Source organism: Zea mays, chromosome 6 (genome assembly GCF_902167145.1).
Source record: "Zea mays cultivar B73 chromosome 6, Zm-B73-REFERENCE-NAM-5.0, whole genome shotgun sequence".
Lineage (NCBI taxonomy): Eukaryota > Viridiplantae > Streptophyta > Magnoliopsida > Poales > Poaceae > Zea > Zea mays.
The window spans coordinates 88,084,118-88,099,471 of NC_050101.1; the positions used below are offsets into that span (position 1 = coordinate 88,084,118).

Consider the following 15,354-nt stretch of genomic DNA (forward strand, 5'->3'; position numbering starts at 1 on the left):
TTTGAGAAAAACTCAGTTTGAACTCGTTCTAGAAAACTCCAACAAAACCCAAATTTCTTGTTGTATTTTTAAATCTGTGGTTGTGAAACAAGTTCGATTGAGCTCAAAATTTATGGAGATCTTGGAAACATATTTGTCCAGGTGTGTCTAAAATTTCAGCTCAATCGGAGTTTGTTTGGTTCAGTTTCGCATCCAAGAACAAAATTTTGTGCTGCTGAAATCATTACTTGTTCGTGATACTGTTTTGGACCGATTCATACTTTTCGGTGTTCGTTTTTTATCCGTATTTTTGCTGGTCTCATGTGAATATTAGAAATATTTTGAAATCATGAGACCACTGGTTTGCTGATGTGATTTTGGTTTGAGTGCTTAATTCATTTTGATTGAAGTCAAGTACTCATTTTCAGTGTTTGACAGCAAAAAAAATTGATTGGTTCCTATTCACACTTCTCTAGTCGTCTCATCGGCCATTCATTAATTATTTAGCAAGAAAGTCATGACATATTATTCTTCTTGAACAAAAGAGAGTCATAGGACTTCTTAGTTTAGTACATACAGTAGCACAAAGCTAGGACCGAAATGGTTAAATATAGAGGATTTGTCAAAAGCATTGCGCCCACCATATATAGAAGATACATGGCCACCGGAGCACAGAGCACAAAGAAGCAACTCAATCATTGTTTCAGGTGGTCCATATAAGCTTGGTACCTACATAGGAGGGTAAAAGCATCAGATAATATGGAAGACAATTTTGCAGGGTACTTTTGGCGGTACTACATTGTTTTAACACCAATGATAATATGCAAGAGCATTTTGTACGCTGGCAACTCACTTTAGTTATACTACAACCCATTAAGAAACTCTAAGGTCAATCCTTTCCATTTTTTTCTTTTCTATGAATTACCAATTCAATTTTGTTCTGTTGAATTGTTACAATACAGAAACAGAAAAAGAGCTATATAATCTCTACAAAACTATATATATATATATATATATATATATATATATATATATATATATATATATATATATATATATATATATATATATATATATATATATATATATATACCGAATTTGTAACCATTTGCTAGGGGACAAATTCTGTTGTTCAAACATGTGAAGAATGATCACCCTATATATAGTGAAGGATGAAGAGCAAGGTGAAGGCGTTCTTGGTTGGCTTCATCACCATGCCCACTAGATCCACTATGTCCTGGCAAGACAGCGACATCACATTTTCTTCACTAGTTTCTTGTATCTGGTACAATAATAGAATACTTGAAATGAGAGCATATAAAACTTCTCTTGATGGACACAAAAGCTACATAACAACAATACTTGTGTAAATTCCTAAATTCATAGCTACGAAATTTTCATCATATACCTTTTTTGCTAGGAATTCATTGACGGCTGGGAGTTTTTGGTTTAAGGCTGGTTTGGAAACTTAAATCCCTTTTAGAATTCTCGGGGATTTAGTGGAAAATTAGTTCATTTTCTCTTCAATCTTCGGGAATCTTGGAGGTAATTTAAGTTTCCAAACTAGCACTTAGAGTTTAGAGTTTCTGTCTGCATCACTGCATCTATATAACCAGGAACACTATATATAGTATTTAAATCGTGTCAGTCTTAGTGGGTGTTTGAATGCACTAGAGCTAATAGTTAGTTAGCTAAACATGACTAATGGAATAATTAGCTAGCTAACTATTAGCTAATTTAATAGAAATAGCTAATAGCTGAATTTTTAGCTAGGATGTTTGGATGTCTCTAGCTATTTTTAGCCGCTAACAATTAGCAATAGTCCATCAAAGACCCCCCTTAAGTGTGTTGTATTTTAATTGTATATATCCACGATGCTGATCTCATTGTTTCTTAGATAATGGTTTATACAATGGTGTATATTTAATATAGCATTGTATCCTTTTATTTCCCCTGAATAATTTTATTATGTCAGTGCTGACCACTAAAAGTGTCTAGCGGACGGTCCGGTACTGAGGTTGGACGGTCTGCGGTCCAGACTGTCCGCTGTAGCGGCATGGACCGTTCGCGTGTGCGTAGAGTTATTTAGGGTTCCAGATTCCTTGCCGGATTTGTTAGCTAAACCTATGAGATTAACTCGAGAACCAACTTGTAACGGGTCTAGACCTCCCGCTTTATATAGATAAAGGGTTACGACCGATTGAACCCCCACAATCGATCCAATCAATTCTACTAATCATTTTTATCTTATGCATTAGGAATAGACCTAGTTTTGCCCTAGTTTAGCCTTCGTCTATCTCGAATCTTCACCTCTCTTTGGTTCTACATCGACTAGAGGCATCTTAAGTGGCCTGCCGGCCCCAAGACACCCTAAGATTTCTCCACCCCAACAGGATCCTCACGGGAGGCAAGACCTAGGTCTGTTGCGAAGAAGACGACTCTCTATGCCATCGCGAACAGTCCGAGCCCCAGACGTGGACTGTCCGAACGTACGTAGAGAAGGAGCTGCTCCTGCTCCTAGGTCACAGACCGTCTAGCCTAGGACCACGGATCGTCCGCGCTTCCGCAGAGACCACCGTCAGGCGGTTCATCTCCCAGTGTTTGGCACTTAGATCGGCGCCAGCACAGTTTTTTGTGACTCCGTTGGGAACCAAGCGTCTAGATCTACTAAAAATCAGGCCCTCAAATGCCTGGTTCTAAAGATCACACCGATATCTCCCTAGACAATATTCTTAGGCCGGCTGTTGAAAACCTGTCGGCCGATGAGCAACAACGATACAAAGACTACATGCGTCTAGCAAAGAAGAATTTCTTGTCACAATTCACGGTGGATCGTGATCAGAAGGTTGTCAAACATGGAGAGATCGAGGTCGCATCCCTTCTACCTTCGCTTCAAATCTCCAATGTAAGTAAACCCGACGACATCCAATATGTAAACAGTATGTAGATCAATAGCAAGATCAAATGAAACAACAGATTGGAGGCTTAGAAGAATCAATTAGAACATTAACACATTCGTTGGAGAAATTTTTTGCTACTAGTTTTCCATCATTTGAAGCTAATAACAAGATGTTTGTGTCTAATACATCCGCAACAAATGGGGATTCATGGCCCCAACCATTATATGGTAGCCGATGAACTCATATCCAGGGCAAATACCACCACCGTCGTCCGTGCTTGGCAGACTGGTGCCCCTAGGCACGATCGCACCGTCTGAGCCCTTGTCTAGACAGTCTGGCCCCTACGAGGACTGTCTGGCTTTTCCTGTCGGATAGTCTGGGGCAACACCAGGACCATCATAGGGCACCCCTATAGTAGCAAACACGACTAGAAAGTCCGGATTTACCATTGGACCGTTCGCCTTCGCGTCGGCCCATCTGGTCGCCTAGGCCAGATAGTCCGGATCACATATGCATAACCTTCTGTTGCACACCTTACACCAATTTATTACGCACCACAGCAGCAGTGCGTTCCTCCCCATACATATTTAAACCACAATGCACCATATGATCACAGGCCGACCAACGTTCTCGATCGGCCACGACGGGAAGGTCAGCATAACACTGCCCGACAAAATGAGCCCCACAACCCAAGGTATAGTGGTCTGCCACCGGGTGCAGTGGAGAAAATTAGGGAAGAGATGGCTGAACTATTTTAAGATAGGCTCGAAGTTAGTGTAGCCAGAGTAGGGCAATCATATCAAAAGCCATATGATCACTGGTTTGACACTATCTTGTACCCACAAGGGGCAAGGATACCAAAGTTTTCTAAGTTTTCTGGTGAAAGTGGTAGAAGCACACACGAACATATAGGCCAGTTCCTAGCATATCTAGGCAAATTGGCCGATGGGGAAGCCTTTCGTGTTCGTTTATTTTCTTTATCCCTTACCGGTACCGCTTTTGCATGGTATGCCACCCTGCCTCCTGATTACATTAATTCCTAGAATTATTTAGAATATAAATTTCATGAGCATTTCTTTTCTGGGAAATATGAATTAGGGTTGGCTAACTTAGCTCCAGTCCGACAGGGACACGAAGAATCGGTTAATGCTATTGAAAAGAACTAGCGGGGCTGGCTTTTAAAAGGTTGCTATCCTACTTAAGAGACAAATTAGATGACACTCAGTTCTTTTCAATAGCTCAGATACATCAGCGAGCTTTGGCTTGTGAAAGCCGATGTAAAGAGACATCATAATCGGCCGGTCGTACTATACATCTAGAGTAGCGCGATAATTCGAATGACGAATCCACGGATATATGCACCATTGAACTTGTTTGGCCAATAAAGGCCAAACATTAACCTTGTTCTTCTTTACAGCCGGTTCAAAAGAATCAGCAAAAAAAGTTAAATTTACTCTTAATGTCGCTAAGTGTGATAAAATATTTGACGAACTAGTAAAAAGTGGCAACATTAAAGTAACTCATACTCTTCGTCCTCTAGACGAATTAAAGAGATGTGCTTACTGTAAGTGGCATGATTCTTTTTCCCATGCCACCAATGATTGTAATATTTTTTGTTGACAGATACAATCACCCATAAATGAGGGTCGATCAAGTTTTTAGGAGATGCAAGTGGACACGCAACCATTTTCTATCAATATAATAGAACTAACAAACAAAAAAGTCTTGGTTCGGCCACTTAAGGCAAAGGCAAAAACATCGTCATTGGTGATCCTCACACGTCAAATATATCACAAGGAGGGATTGCTCGGAAAGCTTTGGACAGAAAAAACAAGTCCGGAGGCGCCAGGGGGCAGGCTCAATCGAGCAGCCGAGCAAAGCTCCCTGACTCGAGCATCACGGACAGTCTGGCACCTGTGCGCGGATGGTCCGGTGCTCAAACAGACGGTCCAGCTGACTTAGTCAGACAGTCCGCTCATGGCCAGATGCGTCAGCCTTCATAAAAAGCGAAAAAAGTGTGTTGGCACTGATTTGGGCGTCAAACACTGGGAGATGAACCACCTGGCGTGCTCTTTGTGGAGGCGCGACCGCGGCCCTGGGCCGGACGGTCCGCGCACAAGAGTGGCTCCTTCTCTGCATATGTTCGGATGGTCTATGCTTGGGGCTAGGACGGTCCGCGATGTCGTAGAGAGTCGTCTTCTTTATAGTAGACCTAGATCTCGCCTCCCGGGAGGACCCCGTCAGGGAGGAGAGATCTTAGGGTGTGTCTTGGAATCGGCAGACCATCCAAAACGCCTCTAGTCGACGTAGAGCCGAAGAGAGATGAAGATTCGAGGTAGAGAAAGGCTAAACTATGGCTACTCCTAATACATAAGGTGAAAATGATAAGTAGAATTGATCGAATCGATTGTAGGGGTTCAATCGGCCGTAACCCTTCATCTATATAAAAGGGAGGTCTGGACCCATTACAAGTTGGATCTCGAGTTAATTCCACAAGTTTAGCTAACAAATCCTGCAATAAATCTGTAACCCTAACTGATTCTGCGCACGCATGGATGATCCATGCCACTACGGTGGATAGTTCGGACCACGGACGGTCCGGTCATGGGCGGACCGACGTTGGGCTGAGTGGGGGCACAACCCCCCACTCAATTTTCTTGGTGTACTGGATTTTTTTACCTTATTTACTGTAGTTACAAAGGTTTATTTGTTAACAACATTTCATTTAGACTCCACTCACATTTGGGCCCCACTCAATATTTAGGCTGGGTCCGCCCCTGGGTGCGGTCTCAGGGCGCTCGTGTTTCATGAATTAGGGATTTAATTACCAAAACAGTGCTCATGTATATATCTATATATAAAAAATGTGCAAACACATAACTAGGAATACAATGTATTTATGGGCTGAGCCTTATCATTCACAATCCATTACCTTCATTCTTAAGTCTTTGTTAGCATCTTGCAGTTGTTGTTCCTGCAAAACCTCACTATGTTGGTTAGTATTTCCGCGAGTCTTTTAGGAAGAGAGAGAGTCCAAAACCGAACAAAAAATATGGAAAATGGTTCGATCACCTTGCGCTTGAGATCGAAGAGATGTTCAAGCATCTGGTGGTTCTGCAAATGTTTGTCGCTAGTTAGGAAATTGCTAAATTTGATCTTATGTAATTGTTTACTGCTGGTTAGAAAATTGGTAAATTTGGGCTTGACTGAAGTACTCAAGTTGCTACCTTTGATGATCGGATATGCTTGAGGGATATCTCAATTTGGTTCTCAAGTTGCTCTAGCTCCTTCACGCTAAGTGGACCCCAACACCAAGTAGATTTCTGCATATTAAGATAACCAAAGCTAATTATTAGACTGCCACTTGTGATAGATATATATTCCAATTTCCAACACCAACATAGCTCACTGACGGCAATGTAATGTCTTACCTCTGAGTTGTTTGTAAGAACTCAACTCTTGTCTTTAATTTCAAGTACTCCTGATAATTATTCTGTGTTGAACAAGAAAAAGTAGGTCTAATAAATAGTTTGTGTAAAATCGTGATTATTAAAATACAGAAATGTGTCTTGGTGCATATGCACTATATATAAAACATAGCTTACTAGTAGTTAAGATATACAATAGATGATTCTGAAAATGATGATTTACACTTACCAAAACTGGAGTCGGTATGCATGTCATGATTATTGGCTGCGTTTTAAATGTAGTGCAAAATGAAAATGATGAGATGTACGACGGCCTCTAGGTAGCATATATATATATATATATATATATATATATATATATATATATATATATATATATATATATATATATATATATATATATATATATATATATATATATATATACACACACACGACAGCACTAAAATGCACCTGGGTGCATTCTCTATATTGAATGCACCCAGGCGTAATATATAAATACATCCCGATCAAGCCTCATCGCGCCTTCGGCCGTCCTGTTCCCGCGCCTCCCTGCCCTCCGCTGCCGCCGCGCGCCTCCCTGACCCCGCGCCACCCTATACCCCGCAGCCACCGATCGCATCCCTGTCACCGCGCCGCCGCCGTCTCCTCCTTCCTCCGATCCTCTAACCCTAGATCCATGGCCCCACCGTCGCTGTCGCACCTTGAATCGCCTCGATGCTCCTCCCCTAATTCCTTGGCGATTGTTGTGGCTGTAGGTGCTGATCCGATATTGCCGTCTCCGATTGCGACAACGGGAGCGGGTGTACGCGGCGGATCAGGTGATCCCTTGCATCACAAAACGTTGCTGACGCCATCGCCTTCAATTCCACCTGGATCGCTGGTCACTCCGGATGCAGCCCAGCTCTTCCATCCGGTAAGAAAAAAAACAATCAAAAATTGTTGCTCCACCGTGCGTGGTTTGTTTATTTTCTGTTGCATCGTTTGTTGCAAACTTGAGTCTCTGTTTTTACTCATTGATTACAGTTGCATGGTGTGTTTGTGTTCCAGTTGCAACGTTGTTTGCTTGTTGATTGCAACTAGGTGTATACTCTAATTGCAAACTTGAGTCTCTGTTTTTACTCATTGATTACAGTTGCATGGTGTGTTTGTGCTCCAGTTGCAACGTTTGTTGCTTGTTGATTGCAACTAGGTGTATACTCTAATTGCAAACTTGAGTCTCTGTTTTTACTCATTGATTACAGTTGCATGGTGTGTTTGTGTTCCAGTTGCAACGTTTTTTGCTTGTTGATTGCAACTAGGTGTATACTCTAATTGCAAACTTGAGTCTCTGTTTTTACTCATTGATTACAGTTGCATGGTGTGTTTGTGCTCCAGTTGCAACGTTTGTTGCTTGTTGATTGCAACTAGGTATATACTCTAATTACAAACTTGAGTCTCTGTTTTTACTCACTGATTACAGTTGCATGGTGTGTTTGTGCTCGAGTTGCAACATTTGTTGCTTGTTGATTGCAACTATGTGTATCCTCTAATTGCAAAACTCATGATTGCGTGTTGTCCTGCAGGATGCAAACATACTTGATGTGTTTGTCCCCAGGGTGCAGCAAACATTTGATACAAAAGAAGAAGCCTACCTCTTTTACCTTGACTATGCAAAATTGGCTGGTTTTAGTGTCAGGACAAAAAGGACTAGTAAAGAAACCAGACACTGGGTTTGCAACCGTGAGGGGTTTCTGAAGCCAGGTCAAGAGAATGAGGAGCCTATGACAAATAAGACATCGATGAGAATTGGTTGCCCTGCTTATGTGAAGGTGAAGGAGGACAAGAAGCGCAATATTTGGTATTTTCATCATGTTCAGGAAGCACACAATCACAAACTTGAACCCTCACCAAGGATGGTGAGATATATGCATTCTCATAAGCAGAGGGAGGCAGCGTTGGATGACCTATTTGCAATCATGTCAAAGAGTGGTGTGCCAACACAGGCAGCAATGAATGTAATGTCAGAATTATTTGGAGGCCGTCAAAACTGGCCGTTCACAGAGAAAGATGTCCATAACAAGTAGGTCATAAAAAAACTGACATCATATCTTTGTGCGATATATTGACAACAGCATCTTCATTTGTTTTTTCTTTTATGGTACAGGAAAGCTGAGCAAGCAAGGGAGGAGAGGGATGGTGACATGGATAAACTGTTCCAATTTTTCAGGGAGTGCAAAGAACACAATGAATACTTTTACTGGGATGTGGATTTTGAACCAAAAACAAATGTGCTTCGGAGCATTTTTTGGTGTCATGCAAGTCAGCGTGCAGAATACAAGGATTTTGGGGATGTAGTCACATTTGACACAACACACAAGACTAACAACAAGCATATGTTGTTGGCCATGTTTGTGGGTTGCAGCAATAATTTGAAAAATGTGTCCTTTGGCCAAGCACTTCTTCGGGATGAAACAATAGACACATTCAGATGGCTTTTTGAGACCTTTAAAAGTTGCATGGGTGGTCAGCAACCTTTTGTGATTCTTACAGGTATGCTTTGGCTACAAAAAAATGCTTGTCACATAATTACTGCTGTGTTGTTGCAACTGTATCTTTGAAGATGATTGCAATATTTTAAACTGCTTGATTGCAAACCTATTGGGGTTTTTTGCTGATTTTTATTTTTGACAAACAAATGAAGATGCAGCGATGAAGAAAGCAATAAGGATTGTGTTTAACAAGACACAACACCGAAATTGCCGATGGCACATAACCAGAACATGGGATTACGAACTCGAGGAGCTGTACAAATTGCACAATGATAATAATCTAAAGGAGAAACTGCAGTCCCTGATAAACTATCCTCTGGGGCCCACACAATTTGAGGTGGAGTGGAATAAGCTGGTGGATGAATGTGGCATAAGAGAACACCCTGCAATTGTTGCATTGTGGCAGAAAAGGAAGAGATGGATAGCAACATATTTCAAAGGCATGTACTGTGGGCGAATGACTTCCACCCAGAGATCTGAGAGCCAAAACAGGGTTTTGAAAGATGATTATGTTAACAATGTGACAAGTCTGCATATATTTGCAAAGAGGGTGCTTGACTCGATTCAGCACACAGACCACATGGATGCTGGGGAGTCACACTACTCACAGGTATTTGCCCACACCCCTGAATTTTTTGGTCTGATTGTAAAAAAACTGTTAAACATAAATGATTCCAACTGCTGGTGTGGTGTGATTGCAACTACTGTATAATTCTACCCAAATATCTGTTAAAAATGTAAACAAAATGATTGCAACTACTGTTGTGTTGTAATTGCAACTGCTGGTGTGGTGTGGATGCAAGCACTGAATAACTCTAGGGAATTTTGTTAAACAAACAATGATTACAACTGTTGTCTGGTGTAATTGCAACTGATGGTCTGGTGTGATTGCAACTTCTATATAACTATGCCCAAAAATTGGTTAAACAAACAATGATTACAACTGCTGTCTCGTGTAATTGCAACTGCTGTTTGATGTGATTGCAACTGCTGGTCTTGATGCAGACTGAAGTTGTCAGAGCCTGCAAATCAAGATTTGATGAGCAACTCAGCAGGGTGTACACCAGGGCTGTGTACAATGAATACAAGAGGGAATATATTAACAGCACAGCTTTTGTGATAGAGCCTGATCCGGGAGTGGAATGCGGTTACTTGGTGAAACATGAGAAAGGCGATGGGACATTTTGCTGGGCACAACACGCATTCAAGGTGGTGGCTGACAAAGCAGCAGGCGTGTATAAATGCGAATGCATGCAGTGGGAGCATACAGGTGAGATGAATTGCAACCTCGTTATATTAACAAAATTAAACATTGATGTTCCTGCATATTTACATCCAAATTGCAACACAAAAATGTAGGTCTGTTCTGCATGCACATAATAAAGGCATTCACCCACCTCCAAGTCCAAAACATACCTGAAAAGTACATTCTGAAGCGATATACACGTAATGCAAGATCTGTGGTTCCGTGGGACCGGCACGATGTGAGTGTTGGTGGTCAAAATGAGACAGAGCAGTCAAGGTTGTCGAAGCTGCTGCCAAAGTTAATGCGACTGGGAAGAGCGGGAAGCAAATCTGATAGAGCATACACTGAAACTATCAGGCACATCGACATGATAACTCCTGGAATTGAGCTTCTACGAACAGCGGAGATTGGTCCGATTGGTCCGGACGAAGCAACAAATACTGAGTTGCAGCAAGATGCAGAAGGACGGCGGAATATTGGTCCCATTGCACCAACACAACAAAGTTCTGACAACAATATAGAACCTGTTGTGATGCCAACTGGACCTACACCACCACCGGAATCGGGCCTGAATCCAGATTCTGCAAACTGCCTCACTGATCTAAGATTGACTGAACCGCCAGTGTCGCGCACGAAGGGTAGGAAGTCTGCCAGTGGGGCTAAATGTGCTAAAAATAGTGTGGAACCTGCTAATCCATACAACACATATAGTGGTGGTCAGGGCATAAGAGAGTGCCAAAACTGCCATGTTAGGGGGCACTATAGCACAACATGCCCTCAGAACCCAAACAGAAGCAGAGCGGCCGAGAACAAGGACAAAAAGAGAAGTGCGAAAACTGTAGGTTGGACTCCAAGAAAAAGAGGTCGCCCAACAATAAAAAAAGTACTAGATGGGAATCAAGATGAGGCACAGAGTGAGGGGGATGATACACAGCAATCTGGGTGCACTATGGCGGTGCAGGAGTCAGCAGCACACGCGGTGATTGCAAGAATTAGGAGGGCGACAACTTGCCATGTTAATTACCAGGACGAAAGTGATTAAGGATGACTATGAATCTGACTGAATCTCCAATGTAATATTTCAATTTTATCTTATTTTATAACTCTGTGTAAGTTAAACTCAATAATGACTGTGTGACTGTTCGGAAAACAGTGGACACACATGACCAACCAATTGCAACATCGTAGTTGCGCTGATTGCAACTGTATGTATACACTGAATAATACATGAATCTGTGTTATCTGTTTACGTCTCGACATATAATTAAAATATATCTTGTTTTATTATCATATAACAGTTGCTACTACTCATAAACAGGTTTGCAAAGTTTGCCATCATGCTGGTTACCAAACATAGAAATAAAAATGAGTGGTCATGGTCAGTTGCAACTACGATTACAATTTCAGTTGCAACTGTAACATATACGCTGCTACTACTCATAAACAGGTTTGCAAAGTTTGCCATCATGCTGGTTACCAAACATAGAAATAAAAATGAGTGGTCATGGTCAGTTGCAACTACGATTACAATTTCAGTTGCAACTGTAACATATACGCTGGTTGCAACTGCCTCATATGGAAGGGCTCCACCTCACCGGTGGGTACAGAACACAAACATATACATTGGTTGCAACTGCAATGGCTGGGATTTTTCAAACAAAATTGGAAACTGCAGTTTAGAGTACGATAACAACTAGATGAATAGACCAGTTGCAAATGGAACCAGTGCGCTGGTTGCAACCTAAACAACATTACTGGATTGTTTCTGGAGATAACATAACACAACTGATTGTTTCTGACTACTGCATAACACAACAGATTGTTTTTGCATGAATCTAATTGTTCGACTGACTACTATCCCATTCAATTGGCAACGGACGACCACCAATTCTAAACTTATCAACCGAACCAGGAATTTCAGCTTGGTTCAAAGGGTGGAAGATCTCGTAATGCAACAGCTCACATCTGTATATCGGGCCCTTGAACTGCAATGGCATAAAAACATCATAATGGTCAGTGACTATATTATGATGCACACATAGAAAACACACAAAAAAGCACCAAAACAGATAGAAAATCAGTTGACAGCATGGCTAACCGGATTGATTTCCTTGGTCATTTTGTCCCCATCATAATATTCCATGTACTTCCATACAAAAAAAAGACAATCGCTTTGACCTGCTTGCTTTGGCACATCAATAAAAGGCCGCCTCCACTTGCTAACTCTGGGTAACTTGAGGTTGGAAACTTTCTGGAAGGCTGCATCAATGATTGGGATTTTGGCAAAGACAACCTTGTGCCGTTCTTCCTGATTAGAACAATTCAGGAAGTAGTCGTTCGAGTCCAGCACATCAATACGCTTATGGATAAAATTGAAGCAATATACAAAATAGTGAGCACCATCTTTGATAGGGACAAAACCTGGTGCAAGAAAGGAGTAGAAAACTAATTACTAAAAATGGAAAACATATATGAAAAAAGAAGTTGCAAGAAAAAAGTATAGACAGTTGCAAAGTATGTGTCCTGGTGATTGCAACTGTAAATGATGGAAAGTAAAAAATTGTAGGTATGAAAAAAGTGGGTTGGGGAAAAGGTCTGCTAACCAATTTTGCTCTTGACAAATCATAGTTTTCGCACTCAGACATCAGATTATTCCATACATATATGAATTCTTCCGTCTCAGATTTATCAGCGTTGAGTACTGCTTCACACGTTGATACATTGAACTGTATGTGTTTTACAGTTTGGAGAATAAATAAAAAAGAGAAATGATAAATGATTAAATTAGTTTAAACACATAAATGCAAGACAATATACAAAAAATACATGGTTTTGGAGAAGAAACTTACATAAAAACCAGTGGTCAGAAACACTCTGTATCCACAAGAATCAACCTTATGCACAATATCATCATGTCGCATGCAGTGCACGAAAAAGTCTATGATTCCTGACTCACCAAGGGTGTCATTAGAAAAAGATGTTAAAATTTTCTCGCCAGTTAGTCCAACAAGAAGGCCAAACTCCAACAAAATTCTCCTGCATCAACAAAAAAAAGAAAAAAACATATGGATTAGTGAGAAGAACAGTAGAATGTGCAACTGCTGGTGTGCTGTGATTGCAACTGTTGGTCTAGTGTGATTTCAAAGTACTGAATAACTCTGGGAAATTCTGTTACACAAATATGATTGCAAACTACTGGTGTAGTATAATTGCAACTAGTGTGTTGTAATTGCATGTACTATATAACTCTGTGAAATTCTTTTTAAATAAAAATGACTGCAACTTCTGTTATGGTGTGATTGCAACCACGCATTAGCTGCGATTGCTACTGCTATATAAGTAACTAACTATTCAAGAAAAATAATTGCTACTTGGTTAGAATTGCAAAATAAAATGTAAATAGCAATTGCAACTTGGGAAAAACAAAAAAAACCTTTTCAGCTCAGGATCAGATGCGATCTTCCGCCTAAGTGCAACAGCCTTGGCCAGGGGTATCTCAGGTCGATTACGAGGGATCTTGAACGGGGATATGTACTCCCTAGGCTTCTTCAGCACTCTATCACCTAGGCGCTTGAATATCATCCTTTGAAACTCACTAAAATCAGCCTGGCCTACTGAGACTTCGTCTTGAGAAAGTCGGATTGGTTGGGTCAAATTGTTGATATCATCATCAGACTCCGCCGGGAACTGGATATCATCAAATGATGAGCTGGGTCCTGCCTGGCCATCAATGCTCTTCTCCAAACTATCAATCTCAGCTTTGGCCTCCTGACGAAGCATGTTCAACCTATCCTCGTACTGTTGGCGCTGCTCAGCATATTCTTTTGACATTTGTAACTGGAACATCTTCTTTAACTTGGCAGCGGGCACCGGCTTTTTCAAAGCTTTGATGTTGTCCTTTAGCTGTTTCTGGATTGCAACCTGTATCCTTTTCTCCTCCGCATCAACCTTCTTCTCGGCATCAGCCTTCTTCTTCACAACTTCTTCAGCTGCAGCCATTCTCTTAATCTCAGCTTCTTCAGCCTCAGCCTTTCTCTTAATCTCAGCTTCTTCGGCCTCAGCCTTTCTCTTAATCTCAGCTTCTTCGGCCTCAACCTTTCTCTTATCCTCAGCTTCTTCTTCCTTCTTCTTCTCAGCTTCTTCAGCTGCAGCCTTTCTCTTGATCTCAGCTACTTCGGCCTCAGCCTTTCTCTTATTCTCAGCTTCTACTTCCTTCTTCTTCTCAGCTTCTTCAGCTGCAGCCTTTCTCTTGATCTCAGCTACTTCGGCCTCAGCCTTTCTCTTATTCTCAGCTTCTTCTGCCTTCTTCTTATCAGCTTGTTCGGCTTCAGCCTTTCTCTTCTCAGCCTCCTCAGCTTCAGCATTCTTCATCTCAATCTCAGCCTTCTTCTTCTCAGCCTCTGCCTTCTGTGTGTTGGCAACTTGAATGGACCTATCGCTCCTCCTTGAGTAAGTTATATGATCCTGGTGCAGTTGAGTAGAATAGCCAAATTAACATATTTGTATTATGAAAGTGAATCATTTATATTATAAAAAAAAGACACGAATTGCATGAACATACCTGGGCAGTAGGATGCTGCATCCCAGTGTCCCTGCTCAGAGGCTCCTCTTCTGTCTCAGGTGGTCCCTGTTCATAATATATGATTAATTGCAAGTTGGTATAGGCTATGATTACTACAATAGGTGGGGCCCGATTGCAACTATGGACTGCTTTCACATGGGTATCAGATGATCTTACCACAGGCCGTTGATCATTGCCAGGGGGGTTTGAGGAAGCCTTCCTCTTGCGAACAGCAATTCGTGGTGCACGAGTCGGCTGGCTATTGGGAGGGGACTGTAATTGTAGAAAAAGGGGAAAAATCATAATATTAATCAGAAAAAAGGAGTTGATGGTAATAAAAAAACACAATAAACTAACCTCGCCATCAATGCTTGCAAAGTGCTCTGGGGAATACATCATTTGCAATATATCATCAATACTTCGGATTGACCCACGTAAATCAGGAGGTGCTGCCAGGGGAAAGAATAAAAAATATAAATGAAAAAAAGGAATAATCAAGATGAGAAAAAACATTTTTTAAGCATGGAAGACATAGGTAGGCTTACTTCTATTCAAATTTCCCTCTTCCAGATCAATGTCATCACCACACGATGGGGTTCTCGTAAAATCTAAGCTGTCATCAAGATCTCCACCACTGCAATCCAACTGTATTTCTTCACTATCACCTCCTCCAGGTTGGTCTTCCGGTACATTTGAAGTAGTTCCTGAT

General features: G+C 41.3%; 1 pseudogene; it reads right to left on the reverse strand.

The window, feature by feature from the left end:
* Nucleotides 1–674: 674 nt before the first annotated feature.
* The window catches only part of LOC103631157 (MADS-box transcription factor 5-like), a 28,636-nt pseudogene continuing 13,956 nt past the window's right edge, over nucleotides 675–15,354 (reverse strand).